This window comes from Colossoma macropomum, unplaced genomic scaffold, assembly GCF_904425465.1.
Source record: "Colossoma macropomum unplaced genomic scaffold, Colossoma_macropomum, whole genome shotgun sequence".
Taxonomy (NCBI): domain Eukaryota; kingdom Metazoa; phylum Chordata; class Actinopteri; order Characiformes; family Serrasalmidae; genus Colossoma; species Colossoma macropomum.
In genome coordinates, this window is record NW_023495723.1 from 767,227 (window position 1) to 781,624 (window position 14,398).

A 14,398-nucleotide genomic window follows, 5' to 3' on the forward strand; every position below is an offset into this window, starting at 1 on the left:
TACATTATCAGACCAATCAGGTACCTCCCTACCACCTCTCTGTATGGTAGACTTAATAATAATATTAATATTATGAGATATAATATTATAATATATTATAACATTATATTTGTTTTAATGAATGAAAAGCACCGTGATGGTATTCTGTGCATGCTTCTAGTGGCATGATGCTCACAACAGGCAGAAAATAGACACATGCAGTCAGTATAAAAGGCTACATTCATTAATGAGTTTGATGTGTGTCACTGAAGAGGTTCATAAAATGTATAACATAAACCCACAGCATAATCAGGGGGTCTCTATGGCACTTTTCATATTTTGTGGCTGGAACTGGGAGATGGAGAGGGGACAAGGAGAGGGCAGAATGGGCCAGCGTACCTGCACGTGTGAACAATATGGAACCATGATCAGTGAAAATGAGATACATGAATGTAGATCTTTTAGGAAATCCCATAAAATAAGTGAATAAACTCTAAACCTGAGTTAGTAAATTAAAATGAACAGTAGGACTAGAATGAGCTCCAGCTCCACTAAACTACTCCTCTCATAGAAGTGGAGCTGAAATGCTGTGTGCATTATTGCTTTGTGCTTATTTATAGATGTGTGTGTTGAGTTGTGTGTTAGTGTGGTGTGTTTCCTCTCCTCCACAGAGTGTGTGATTGTGCTGTATCACATCCTCCCCCTCAGCACCTGCAGTAGGTCTCAGCTGCAGCAGTGCAGCCTCTGTGTCTCTGACTCTCACAGCTTTTTGTACGGCTCTGTATCACTGTGTGAACGACCAGATACTACTGATAAAATGTAAACTGTAAAATGTAATAATCTCCATCATCTTCAGTCTGGACTCCACTGATGGTCAGAGTGAAGTCAGGTCCAGATCCACTGCCACTGAAACGAGCTGGAGATCCTGACTGTAAGCTGCTAGTCGTGTAGATCAGGAGTTTAAGAGCTTCTCCAGGTTTCTGCAGATACCAGGAGAAATACTTACTGTACACTGCAGGGCTGGTTCTACAGCTGATGGTGACTGTTTCTCCTGGAAGAGCAGATTTCACTGCAGGAGTCTGAGTCACAGTCGTCTGACCTCTTGATTCTAAGTAAAATAAAATAGTTAATATTAAATGATTCATTATTCATTAAAAAAAAAAATGTTTCCCATAGGTAGTCAAAAATTACCAGTTTACCAGAGTCCAGAAGATCAGAGTCCAGATGAAGATGGTGGTCAAAGTCATGTCTGCTGTGGGTGAAGTTTGTGGGGCAGCAGCTCTCAGTCATGAAGTGTTAAACTCACAGGACTATAAACTCTCCCAGAGCACTGAAGCATGTGCTGATAATGCAAAGTCAGCTCTCTCTATGGAAATGACTCTAGTAAGCATCTCCACTGTAAACTGTCAAGACAATACAGACCATATCATATTTTTCATTCTCTAGAACGTTGATTTAAACTTTTATTAAGTATGCAGTTAACTATTAAATACCACAACTTGTTTTGTTCTGAAAAAATACAAAAAGTGATTGATATATATTTATTAATTGTTAATTTATTAATGAAGAAAAGTTTTATTTTTCTCTATTTTGTTTTGTTGATGAGAAATCCAAGGAAAGGAAAACAGTATGAAATCTGTATAATGACTCTCAATCTGTGTCTTTATTCTGCAATCAGCTGCTTTTTATGATTAAAAACGGATTATATTAAAAAGTAAAGTACTTAGTACTTTACTAAGTACTTTACTTTTTAATATAATCCGTAAACTCTGGCTTACAACAGCTGGGTTTAATTATCCTCTATGAAGTCAACAAAATGATTATCTATTAATTTTCACTTCTATTAATTTAAGGTACAAAACTGTTGTGACTTACAACTTATATAAATACTGTTTTAGGTAACAAAGTCTGTTCATTTGAACTATATGAGAACAGAACATGGGCTGAACTGATTTTACTAAATAAATAAAAATTACACTCAGAGAGCTTCATAAAGAATAACTAGTAAATATGTTTAATTGTTTGTGTTTAATCATGTGTGCTGTTGTTTCTCGTCTCCAGCTGGTTCCACAGTGAAGCCCTCAGTGTCTCTGCTCCTCCCTCCTCTCTGCAGCTGTCTGAAGGGTCAGCCTCACTGCTCTGCCTGCTGTCTGGATACTCTCCACAGGGGGCGCTGGTCAGCTGGACAGTGGACAGCTCAGAGGTGAGAGAGGGAAGATGAACATCTGCTGAAAGTGCTGCTCTATTCTGGGAGAAAGTGGACGACTCAGGCCTGTTAATGCAAATCTGAGTTTCACCCCACTGTCTCTCTCTCTCTCTCTCTCTCTCTCTCTCTCTCTCTGACTGTTTTACTGGTTAAACTGCTTGTTTGTGTTCAGCTGGGGGGGGGGTCTGGTTTCACTTTAGTGCTGCTGCCCTCCAGGATGTGAGTTTAATATCCTGAGCTGACTGTCAGTGTGTCAGAGTCCCAGTGCTGAGTGTAAAAGTGCTGCAACTTTTACAGGTCAGATAATAGATGTTCTCCTCTTCACATTAAGCAACTTACAAATTCCTTCAATCCCACCTTTCAGACTAAACAACTTACACGTCTCTCTTGTGTTCCTACACAGCAGCACTTTAACAGATCTTTCATCAGCGTTTTCAGAATGTAAGTGGATCTGATTAATGCAGTGATCAATAGATCTTATTTGAAGATTGATTTTAGAAGTTGTAACAGGTCAACAGGCCTGAGGTGAAATCAAACCCTCATCTTCTACTGTGCAGGACGACTGTGGCAGGTGGACAGACTCAATTCAGGATTGAGTGCAGTCGCTCACCAAGCTGACTGAGAGTTGCCCTTAAGTAAGGCCAGGTTCAGGTGATGCTGCTCGTCATTTATTACTAAGGAGACACTCTGTGCCTCCCTCTACTGGCCAAAATCAGTATAACAGACAACCCAACCCCAGACCAAGCCTTTACAAGAAGCAGTAAGGAGCTGAACTCAAATAAACAGAAAAAAGATTAATTTTATTCCACAGATGTGAAACAGATTTATGGATGTTTCTGTAATTCACTGCATTTTTGTTTTATCTGAAGGTTTTGTGTATTTTATACTGAGGGTGAAAGACGTCCTTTCAGCTGATTTATGATCTGATCCACCTTCTTATATTTCAAATCTAAATCTGATCTGCACATAATCACCACATCAGCTTATTATCAACAACAGATTTATATTTTAAAATAATTTTAATTTCTTAAAAACAACACAGAGGGTCACACAGAGGGTCTCAGTGCACAGTTACTTCAGGGAAAGATAGGTGTAGTAATGAAACTGAACACACAGTGGGGAAAAAGTGTAAAAAAAAACTTTTTCTGACAAGATTAATCATTAAGACGACACTAAAAAACATTGTTCTATCATTATTTATGGTAAAAAATAAGACTTTAATATAATTACTTATTATTTCCTTATAAACCCTGATTAAATAAATATTTTACAGGCTGTAATAAAACTATATTTCTTTTTGGATCTCATTACCTCTAACACACTTACTGTGAGTAAAGGTTTCATCAAGATCATAAAACACAGAAATACACTACATGGTCAGAATCAGTCTGTGTTTAATGAAACATGAACTGTGGAAGAATTAAAGTTGAACAGTCCAACAATAAGTGCATCAAATTTTACTGTGATTAAATATTTCTAATGGCACAAATGATACTGGAATTAAACTCTACATGACATGAATATCATTCATAATAAAGATAAGCACAGGAATCTGGCATAGTAGAAGTGATGTGATAAAATAAGATGTTATGGAAAAATAGAATATGGTTTATTTGCCTGATCCAGTCCAGTTTAAGTCTAGAGGCACCATTTTCAGATCCTTAGTCAAAGCTAAGACGTCCACAGGGCAAACAGGGCAGCCCTACATTTCAGTGACCTTCAGTAGTGAGGAAGTATCATCTGAAACTGAACATCATGACTGAAAGTCTTCAGTTTCTGACAGACAAAAACTACATTCTATGTACGTCAATGATGTTATATTTAAAAAGCTCTTCATTTCTCTGATATTGATCTGTTACTGTTTAGTTCACCTATTCAAGCTGCTTAACAGCCCAATCTGTCTTAAACTCTTATGTACATTTTTAAAGAAGGTGTTTAGAAGCTTCTGTACAGCCACAGAAGGAACTGACAGACATCATGTCCCAGCATGGTGAGCACTGACTGTTTAAATGTAGTAAAAACATCATGAAAGCAAAATCCTGATCTCAGAAACTTCACACTAATACAACACAGGAAGCAGCAGAGTTTCAGCTCATTCAGCTGCTCTTCAGGAGCCTCTCTGTGCTCTCATATCTGTGTGTGTGTGTGTGTGAGATGGTGTCTTCATGATCTTGAAGATCTCCTCCACTCTCGTGACTCCAGTGTTAATTTCTAGAGGGAGTTTATTAAAGTCTATCAACATTTCCACTGGTTTGAGTGTCGACCTCATGTTGTTATCAGAACACCAGGCTCTTCTCCTCCTCCTGTACACGCTCTCATCACCAATGTGGGCTCGACCTCAAACGGGAGGAGTTTGATGGACAGGACGCTGGAGGTGCAGTCACTGGTAAACAGGAAGTGATGTCAAGAGGAGAGCACACAGCTCTGTGCTGCAGCCATGTTCACAGATTTGACCAATAAAGACCCGAAAACACCCACATTACCATGTAGAATCACACACTGTGTGTGTGTGTGTGTTCAGGTACATTGTGGGGACAACATTCTGTTTACACAGTCACGTCATGGGGACCAATTGCGGTGTGGGGACAAAAAAAATCAGGTCCCCATAAGGGAAACCATTTTAAATGAATAGAGGAGCTATTTAGAGGGTGCCTGTGAAGTTTTTAGCTTTGGCCCATGATGCATGTTTGGGCCAAAGTGTGAGTGTGTGATGGCGCCCACTTAAAGTCCCCAGCTGGTACTGCACCCACTGTTCTGCACACACACTTTTTTTCAAATATGGTTGGGTACTGCCCACTTCCTGGTCATCATTAGGAATGATTTCTAATGTTTGTAGAAGCAGTCTGCAGGCCTAGGTGCTTGGTTTTATACACCTGTGGCCATGGAAGTGATTGGAACACCTGAATTCAATGATTTGGATGGGTGAGTGAATACTTTTGGCAATATAGTGCATAAATATATTACATTTAAGTGAATTCACAGAATACATACACTATATTTCCAAAAGTATTCACAGGTGTATAAAAACAAGCACCTAGGCCTGCAGACTGCTTCTACAATCATTAGTGAAAGAATGGGTCGCTCTCAGGAGCTCAGTGAACTCCAGCGTGGTACCGTGATCGGATGCCACCTGTGCAACAAGTCCAGTCGTGACATTTCCTCACTACTAAATATTCCACAGTCAACTGTCAGTGGTATTATAACAAAGTGGAAGTGATTGGGAACGACAGCAACTCAGCCACAAAGTGGTCGATCACGTAAAATGACAGAGCGGGGTCAGTGGACGCTGAGGCGCATAGTGCGCAGAGGTCACCAACTTTCTGCAGAGTCAATCACTACAGACCTCCAAACTTCATGTGGCCTTCAGATTAGCTCAAGAACAGCATAGAGAGCTTCATGGAATGGATTTCCATGGCCGAGCAGCTGCATGGATGAGCGAGTTTGGTGTGGAAGAACTTGCCTGGCTTGACCTTGACCCAATAGAACACCTTTGGGATCAATTAGAGCGGAGACTGCGAGCCAGGAAATGCTATTTCTCTGTGTCGCCGAGGATTATGTTGGGAGACTTTTAATTTGAAACCGCGCAGGAGTTGAGTACCTTCACCATTAACGCAGCTGACATTAAACTCTAAGCCTCCGTCAGAGCACAGCTTATAGAAACGATTAAAACCCAGAGGTCAGCAGGCAGAGGGGTGCTGAGAGGTGTTCAGTAAGTGTCCAGTGTTTCTGTGAATTTATACCAAACGAATCCCAGCAGAGTTTTATGCGTTATGGAGAAACACGTTCATGAAACCACGTTTGGTTTTGTTATAAACTGCTCTCATGGTGACAGTCATCCTTTGGTTAAGTTACGAGGTCAAAGATGGCTTCCTTTACGCCAACTTCTTGTTCGAATTTTCCCGTTCCACCTAAAGTGGTGCCGCAATTACATTCTGGCGCCTCAGCTGTTAAAACAGTAACTGCCGCTTCATTTAAGGTGGAGCGGGACATTTCGAACATGATGCTATCGAATGAGAAGCCAACTCCAACCTTGTGGTTAAGCTTTAATAGCGTTAAATCCCTTCCATTCCAGGCAGCCACGGCTAAAGTGGTTTGTGTGCTACAGTGCTCTAACAACCAGAACCAGTAACAAAACCAAAGGGAAAAAGTGGTTTCATGCAAAAGCACTGATTTAAACCAAAGTGAGAGCATTGTGCCAGATATTTAACTGAGCTTGAATTCTTAGGCTTTAGTCCTTTTTACTGCAAAGACCAGGTTGATTCTGCAACCCAATTTCATGGTGTCATTTATTTCACTACGTTGTTAAAAAAACAAAAAAGCAACTTGATTATAGTTTATTTCACAGTTATATGTTGGATAGATAGTGGCCCCGAGTCATTTAACAGTGGTTATGGTAAACCAAAAGCTGGATTATGCAAAAATGTTTTAACACAGAACACTATCAGATTCCCCATTTGTTTTACATTTGAGTCTCATCTGTTTTTTAAAGGCTTTTCAGAGGTGGTGGCCTGAAAGAATGAGAAATCTTGAAAGTATGGAGTTACTTTGCTTTTGAAGTGTCTGGGTATAAGAGATAGTAAAAAAAAATCTTCTACAGGTAATCATTTTAAAGATCTCAATCCATAATTAAATCCACTGAAAACTATTTTTTTTAATACTTCCCTGCAGTTTGAAATGCCACCCCGTATCAGTCCCCTTAAGGATGCCATTCAGCATGTTGTTTCAAAGACAGACAAAACATGCAGACTAGAGGTGAAGTACATCAATGCTGTGAAAGGTAAGGTGGTGTCTAATAGATTTATTAGGTAATAATTTCTACAATGCACAATCATCGTTATCTTATACTGGTTGGGTGATATACCAGTTCATTCAGTTTACCAGTTGAAAATCTTTTTAAGGTGTTAGTTTTGTCATTACTGTTATACCAGTATGCACTTAAATGCAGAAAACGCAACTTACAAACAGTGCAGACCTCACTGACTCCCTCATCTCTTGTGTAGTAAGTTGCAGTAAAAGTCAATCTCTTGGGTTAGCCGTTAGCCATTTACCCAGCATGTGTCTTTATCCTTGCTCAATCAGCTGCTTCAGGCAACACTGTGGTCTCAACCTACAAGCTGAGAGGCTCTGTAGCTTCTCAGCTAAAACTAATAGAGTGAACGTCTGTAACATAAACTAAATTCCAGCATAGATGAAAGAGTGTGAGAGATGCACATATATCTCAAATCAGCTACCATTTGGTCAGATTTTGTGGTGTTGTCATCCTTTATCTGCAAAATAAGTGTTTTTTGTGGTACATGTACATAACAGATTATGGTAGAATGGATGGGTTTTCTTGTTTTTTTGTTTTACAGGACGTGGTGTATTTGCAAAGGGTTCAATTCGCAAAGGAGATTTTGTTTTTGAATATAGAGGAGATATGATAAATGATGCAGAATCCCAGAGAAGAAGAAAACTTTACCACCCGCCATGTGCTGCATTTATGTTTGCGTTTAAGTGGAAAGGGAAAACATGGTGGTAAGATTTCAAGTTGCACCTAAACTGCACTACTTATACTGAACTATACTGTGCTAAACTAAGTGATACTCTAATTTTGTGGTAATATATTGTGTATCCCCTTTTTTATGTTTCCATCTTCATAAGTATTGATGCCTCTAGAGAAGATGGATCATTTGGACGGCTAGTGAATGACGAACACCAACATCCAAACTGTAGGATGAAAACAACTGACATGAATGGAAACCCCCACCTTTGTTTGTTTGCCTTGAATGATATCAAAGAAGGAGAAGAAATAACTTATAACTATGGAGGTGAAGACTGCCCATGGAGAACAAAAGTATGTTGCACAGTACACAGTGAACAGAATGGCTCTTAGTGTTGCAGAATGTATTAAATAACTTAGTGGCTGAATGAATTATAATTTGAATCAATTAGAAATATATGAGTTTATCTCTATTACTTTATGAGAAAAAAAATTAACATGCTAAAAGTAAGAAAATACCAATCAAGTATTATCAGAATTTTCTTAGCATCAATTAAAACTGCAAACCATGATCAACCAAGTTGGCAATCTTCTAATACAAGAACAGGCAGTAGACAAACATGAAATGAAAGTTATTTATGTTTATGAGCCATTGAAAGTTATTTTAGATCAGTTGGTGTGTTTACATGCACTTGATAATCTGATAACTGCAGAAAATCAGATTGTGTCAGTAATTAATTCAGTGTGTTTACAAGGTCTTGGGTAATCAGATAATGGTGAAACTCCGGGTCTGCATGAGTCAGGCAGTGATCGGATTTCTGCTTAATAACCAGCCAATAAACTCACAGAATAAGACATAATGTAAACACAGTGTTAAAAATATCACTGAAAATGTGAGTATACGTCATCTATAAGATATAGAATAATAGAATATAAGAATATTTAAATCCTTTATTTTGTCAAACGTGTAGTCAGTTTAGGTGGCGCTCTGTTTTTGTACATGCACAGACTGAGAAATTCAAAAGAAATCTGATGAAGAGTTTACACAGGAAATCCAATTATTGAGCTAAAATCTAACTGTCTTTATTTATGTTCTGTTTACATGATTATTTGAATTATCAGTTACCTACAGAAATTCGCTTATGATTGAGTTGGTAAAAGCGTGTAAAAACACTTACAAATGTTTGAAAACACAGCCACAAAAATGGCCTGTGGTTAATTCATTTATTTAAGAAAATTTACTTAAATTGTGGATATTACAGAATAGATGTGGTAAAGTCATATGTCAAATGATTTCAGTGTAAGTTATGTGTGGTATACAACTGTCATATTGCAGGTAATTAAGTAAATGCAATCACAAAAAAGTCTAATTCTTATGAAAAATGTTACAGGTAGGTGAAGAAACAGCTGATATAAATGATATGATATAAATGTAGAGGACTCCAGTCATCCCTTCCATTTAAAGATGGTGGATGAACACAGTGTGAGAACTCACCAGCAGGTATTATAAAATGTTTTAATAAAATGTTTAATTTCATACAGTTTATGTGAAACACAGAGACAGAGGCGTGTCATTAAAAACTGCCTTTACAGACAAGCAGCATTACAGCTAATGCAATGGTAGCAGGTAACTCCTGTCCTTCCCTTCTGTCAAAGACTCAACAACACTACTCAGCAGGTAGATTCATGTCTATCACTTCATATTGAGTTCTACAGTCTTTCTTTGTCACGTTTTTTGTAGTTTTGCTATTTTAAGCAGCTAAAAGAAGTAAGAAAGTTTATTGTGACTGTGATCTAGTGTGAGTCAGTACACCCGAACACAGTTTAATGTTATGCATCCAGTAGGTTAGTGGTAGTGGGACATTTCAACCAGACTTTAACTTTCACAGGGATTTTTATCTTTGTTAATTATGTCTCTATTCTGGACACTCACGATGTCCCCACAACACACCTTTCATCAGTGTATGAGCAGAAACACTTTGTTTTCGCTTTTCACATTATAATAATCACCTTACAAAACTTGCTAAATGTAAAAAGAGACAATTTATTGCTCATCAGAATAGTTGCTGATTTATTTATGTCAATTTACTGACAAACTGTTTAACTAATTGTTACCGATAAATATTTCTAATGATTTTATTTTATTTTTTTTTAGATAAAAGACACAGATCTTGAAAATTCTGGTGAACTGTTTGATTTTACATCAGAGGGTGAAGATGATTCTACACTAGACAGTTCAGATGATTACATTCCAGATACCACTTCTGAAAGTGACAGTGATGGTAGCCTTAAACCAAAATATAAGTCTCACGATGATTTACTGGATGTCTCTGGCTCAGTGAGTTCCCCTGTCTGTGACTCCACAACTTCAGACAAAATGACCTCTGATAGGCGTAACCTTACATCTGAAGCGACTAGATCAGACAAAGAACTATGTTCAAGTCAGAATGTAAATGACAGCATAGTTGTTAGTGCATGCACAAAAAGAGTTGGGAAGAGAGTGTACAACAAGAGACATTATTGCTTGTATTGCTGTATCCCTTATGCTAAGATGGCAAGGCATCTTGAACATGCACACACAGATAAATCTGATGTGGCTAAAGCTTTAAGCTTTCCAAAGGGTTCCAAGGAGAGAAAAACCCAGCTAGATTACATTCACAACCGAGGAAACTATACTCACAATGCTGCTGTCATGGAGCCAGGAAAGGGAAAACTAGTGCCATTTAAATGTCCACCTAAAGAAGCGCAAGGAAATGGCTTCATGCACTGTGCATACTGTCAAGGACTTTTTACAAGAAAGGTCCTGTGGCGACATATGCGTAGTTGTATACTTAGTCCTGGATCAGTCGCCTCCAAACCAGGAAAGAACCGTGTTCAGTCCATGCGTATGTACACAGGGCCTGTGCCTTCAACTATCAGTAAACAACTGTGGGGAGTAATCAGTGCCATGAATCCTGACCCAATCACAGATATAGTAAAAAATGACCAAGTCATTATTGATGTTGGGCAGCACTTGTTAAACAAAGGTGGGACAACAGGCAAAAATCAACAGTGTGTGCGAGAGAAGACGCGAGAAATGGGAAGGCTGATTCGCAATGCTAGGAAAGTCACCACCTTAAAAAAAATGGAAGACCTCATAAATCCAAAGAAGTACAGGGAGACTTTCAAAGCTGTCAAGTGGACATGTGGGTATGACTGTGAAATAAATAAGTTCTCAATTCCATCACTAGCAAACAAACTTGGGAATACCTTGGTTAAAGTAAGCAAACTCTTAAAAGCTCAGGGTTTAATCTCGAACAATGCCGAACTTGTGAAGAATGCCAGTGAGTTTCAAGATGTCCATCAGGAAAAGTGGAATGAGCTGATCTCGGCTACAGCATTGAGGAACATCAGGGAAGCAAAGTGGAATGTGCCTACTCTCATGCCCTTCACCGAAGATGTCCAAAAAGCGCATGCATATCTCACTCAATTGCAAGATGAGTGGTACAATTCACTCTCTGAAAGTCCCTCTACAAAGGCCTGGATGGAGCTGGCAAAGGTGTATCTGGCCCAGATCATACGCTATAGCAGGGAAGGAGAGGTGGCAAGCATGCCCTTATCTGCACTTTCATCAAGAGACACTTCTCAAGGATTGTTATTAGAGGAAAACGTGGTCGCCCAGTTCCAATTCTTCTGACTCCAAAAATGCTGGGTGCGTTAGAACTCCTTGTTAGGCAGAGAGAGGCTTGTGGGGTTCTAAAGGACAATGGTTATATGTTTGCAAGACCAGAAGCTATGACACATTTCCGAGGTTCAGACTGCATTCTTGACTTTGCAAAGGCGTGTGGTGCAAAGTGCCCCCAGTTGCTAACATCTACCATACTGCGAAAGCATGCCGCAACCCTTTCAACAGTGCTGAACATGACAGACACAGAGATGGATCAGCTGGCCAGTTTTCTTGGACATGACATAAGAATCCATCGTGAGTTCTGTCGACTCCCTGAGAAGACTCTGCAGCTCGCCAAGATCAGCAAAGTTCTAATGGCACTGGAGCAAGGAAGATTAGCTGAGTTTCATGGCAAGAACTTGGATGAAATTGGGATAGATCCAGACGGTGAGTTATTTGACTTTTTCATTTGTTTATTCTCTATTCCTTTTTGTTGAATCACATTGTTAAGCTGTACTTATATATTTCTCACAGAAATAAATCTGGACAGTGATGAGGAAGACAGGAGTGTACAGGAGGAAAACTGTTCATCTACTGTTGATGGCCTATATCCTAATAAACTTCATATCTTGCTTTTGTTGAAATCCCAATACATAAGAGTTTCGGCACTCTTTGGTTAGTTATTTAGCTAACTAATGGATGTTGACAATGATTTGTTGTCATTATAGTGTGTTTTCATTGAATGTGCATATTATTATGGAGGCACATGGAATGAAAAAAAAAAACAAACATAATTCATGGTGTACTTAAATCAAAGTCTGTTTCTTGTCTAAACACTTTTAACTCTCCAAAGTTTAACCTCTCCAAAAGTACTGCAAAAGTTAAGAAACAAAAATTTAAATGATAGTTCAGCTTTAGACATGCAACGAGCAAACAGCACAGACAGGGTCATCACCTCAACAAAACGGTTAATTTCTTAAGCAATATGCAAATGCTCCTTACAAATAATTGCATCATCATACAAGCTCTGTGTGCACTTTAGAGGAAAATGGAGATGATGGGCTGGAGTTCAAAACGCATAAGTCATGCCCTCATACCACACAAAACCAACATTTCATACAAGCATTCACCTCACGACAGTATGCACACAACCGAGCAGGGACACAAAGGGGCTTCTTTAATTTGACGCTTCACGTTCCAATACAAACTGAATAGGCTTGTTGAATTTTTTTTGCTCAGATTTGTATTTGTTTAGATAATGGTTGCCAAAAGATGATCAGATAAAATTAGAACTGCTCATTTTGAAAGTATTATTTTTTTAGAATATCTTAGGCCCTCTCTGAGGGTATAGAGGGTCATGACGGTTCCCTTTGGTGTTAAGAAATGTGAGGTAAGCGAGTAGTAGTTAGCTGATGCTGGGTGGTTGAGTGATTGAAGATACATTTAAAAAATTAGTTATGACTGTGTGAGAATTAAAGAGAGTATCTTTAACAGTGAAAAGCAGAAGTCTTTGAAGGTTTGAGTTGTTGTATGATATAGATTGAAAAATAATTAATTCACTGCACTTTCAGTCCTTTGTATGTGAATAGAAATAGCCTTTCACTTTAATCTCACTGATATTCCTATCAAAACTAGGAATGTCAGTCATTCAAAGTGTGTTCTAGGCATGTGTAATGCTTTGCATCAATAGCACCATTTGCAGGCCTCAAGCTACATATCTATATTATCTATGAACAACTAAGCTAAGCTAAATTTTAAAATTTGAACTGTTATTGGTGTACTACTACTACTGTCTTTTAATTCTTAGCTGTAGATTAAACCTTTTTTTTGATCTAAATGCATGTAATTTGTCATTAGTAATACATTTATGGTTTTTTCAAGGTCCCCACAAATCAAATGAGAATTTGTGTGAATTATGCAAATAATATGTAAATGGGGTCCCCATCAGCCATACTCACTAGTTTTCTCATAAGTCCCCATATAGCATGGTGAAAACATTACTTCATCAAATCTGATGTTTCAAGTCGTGTATAGGCTTAGAAAGGCGCGGTTGGTGTTCCTGATTTTTTTCATATGTCTAGGACCTTTAGAAAGGGTGGTCCCTGCAAATGATGATCAGAAACTTGGTCCCCATCCAACATGGAAACCAGTATGTGTGTTCTGTAAGACTCTCCTCATAACCCCCAGTGTGTGTGAGACTCAGACCAGGTCAGATGTTTGTTGTGTCGATGCTGTAAAACAGGAAACAGGACAGAATGATCAGACATGAACACACACTGATCACAGTCAGCACTCAGACTCCACACACAGACACAATCAGGATAAACACCATCACTAGATAAACAGTACAGCCTCATCAACACTAATAAACCAATAAACAGCTCTGATTCTCTCATAGACTCACTCATGAAGACAGCTGTAGGAGCCTCAGCTAGAATGTTGATTTAGTGTTGTGTGTATTAATTTCTCTCTGTGTGAGTCGCCCCCTACAGGTCAAGCTGATTTTAATAAGAGGGAGCCTGACTGTGGGTCGTGGCTGAAATGGTAACACAGTCATTTGACCACACACACACACACACACACACACACACACACACACACAAACACACACACACACACACACACTTGCTAGCACCCAGGCAATGTGATTCAGAAACTAACAAATTCAGAAACTAAAAAATTCTAAAAACTAAAAAAGACTTTTGTTTTTTTAATATTTTTTAAATATTTTTAATACATTCTTTAAGCAGCTTTATCTAAACTTTACTCTTTTTACTGTTTTTTATTTTGTGGGAGTCAAAGGCAAACATTTTCAGTCAACAAAGTGGATTAAACTAGGAAGCATTTAACCACCACAACAGTAACACACTGACACACTGAAGAAAGGCAGTGTGTCAAAGCGCCTCTGTGCTGTTGTGACGAGATTAAAAAAACATTTAACAGATTATGCTGGTGTGGTCCAAATATTTTGAAATTTTTAACCTACAGTATTTCCAGTTTAGCACACAATCTCAATTCTCTAAGACACAAAACACCAGTGTCTGTGTGTGTTTATGGAGGAGGTTGAGCTCTAAAATGTTGTAGATCA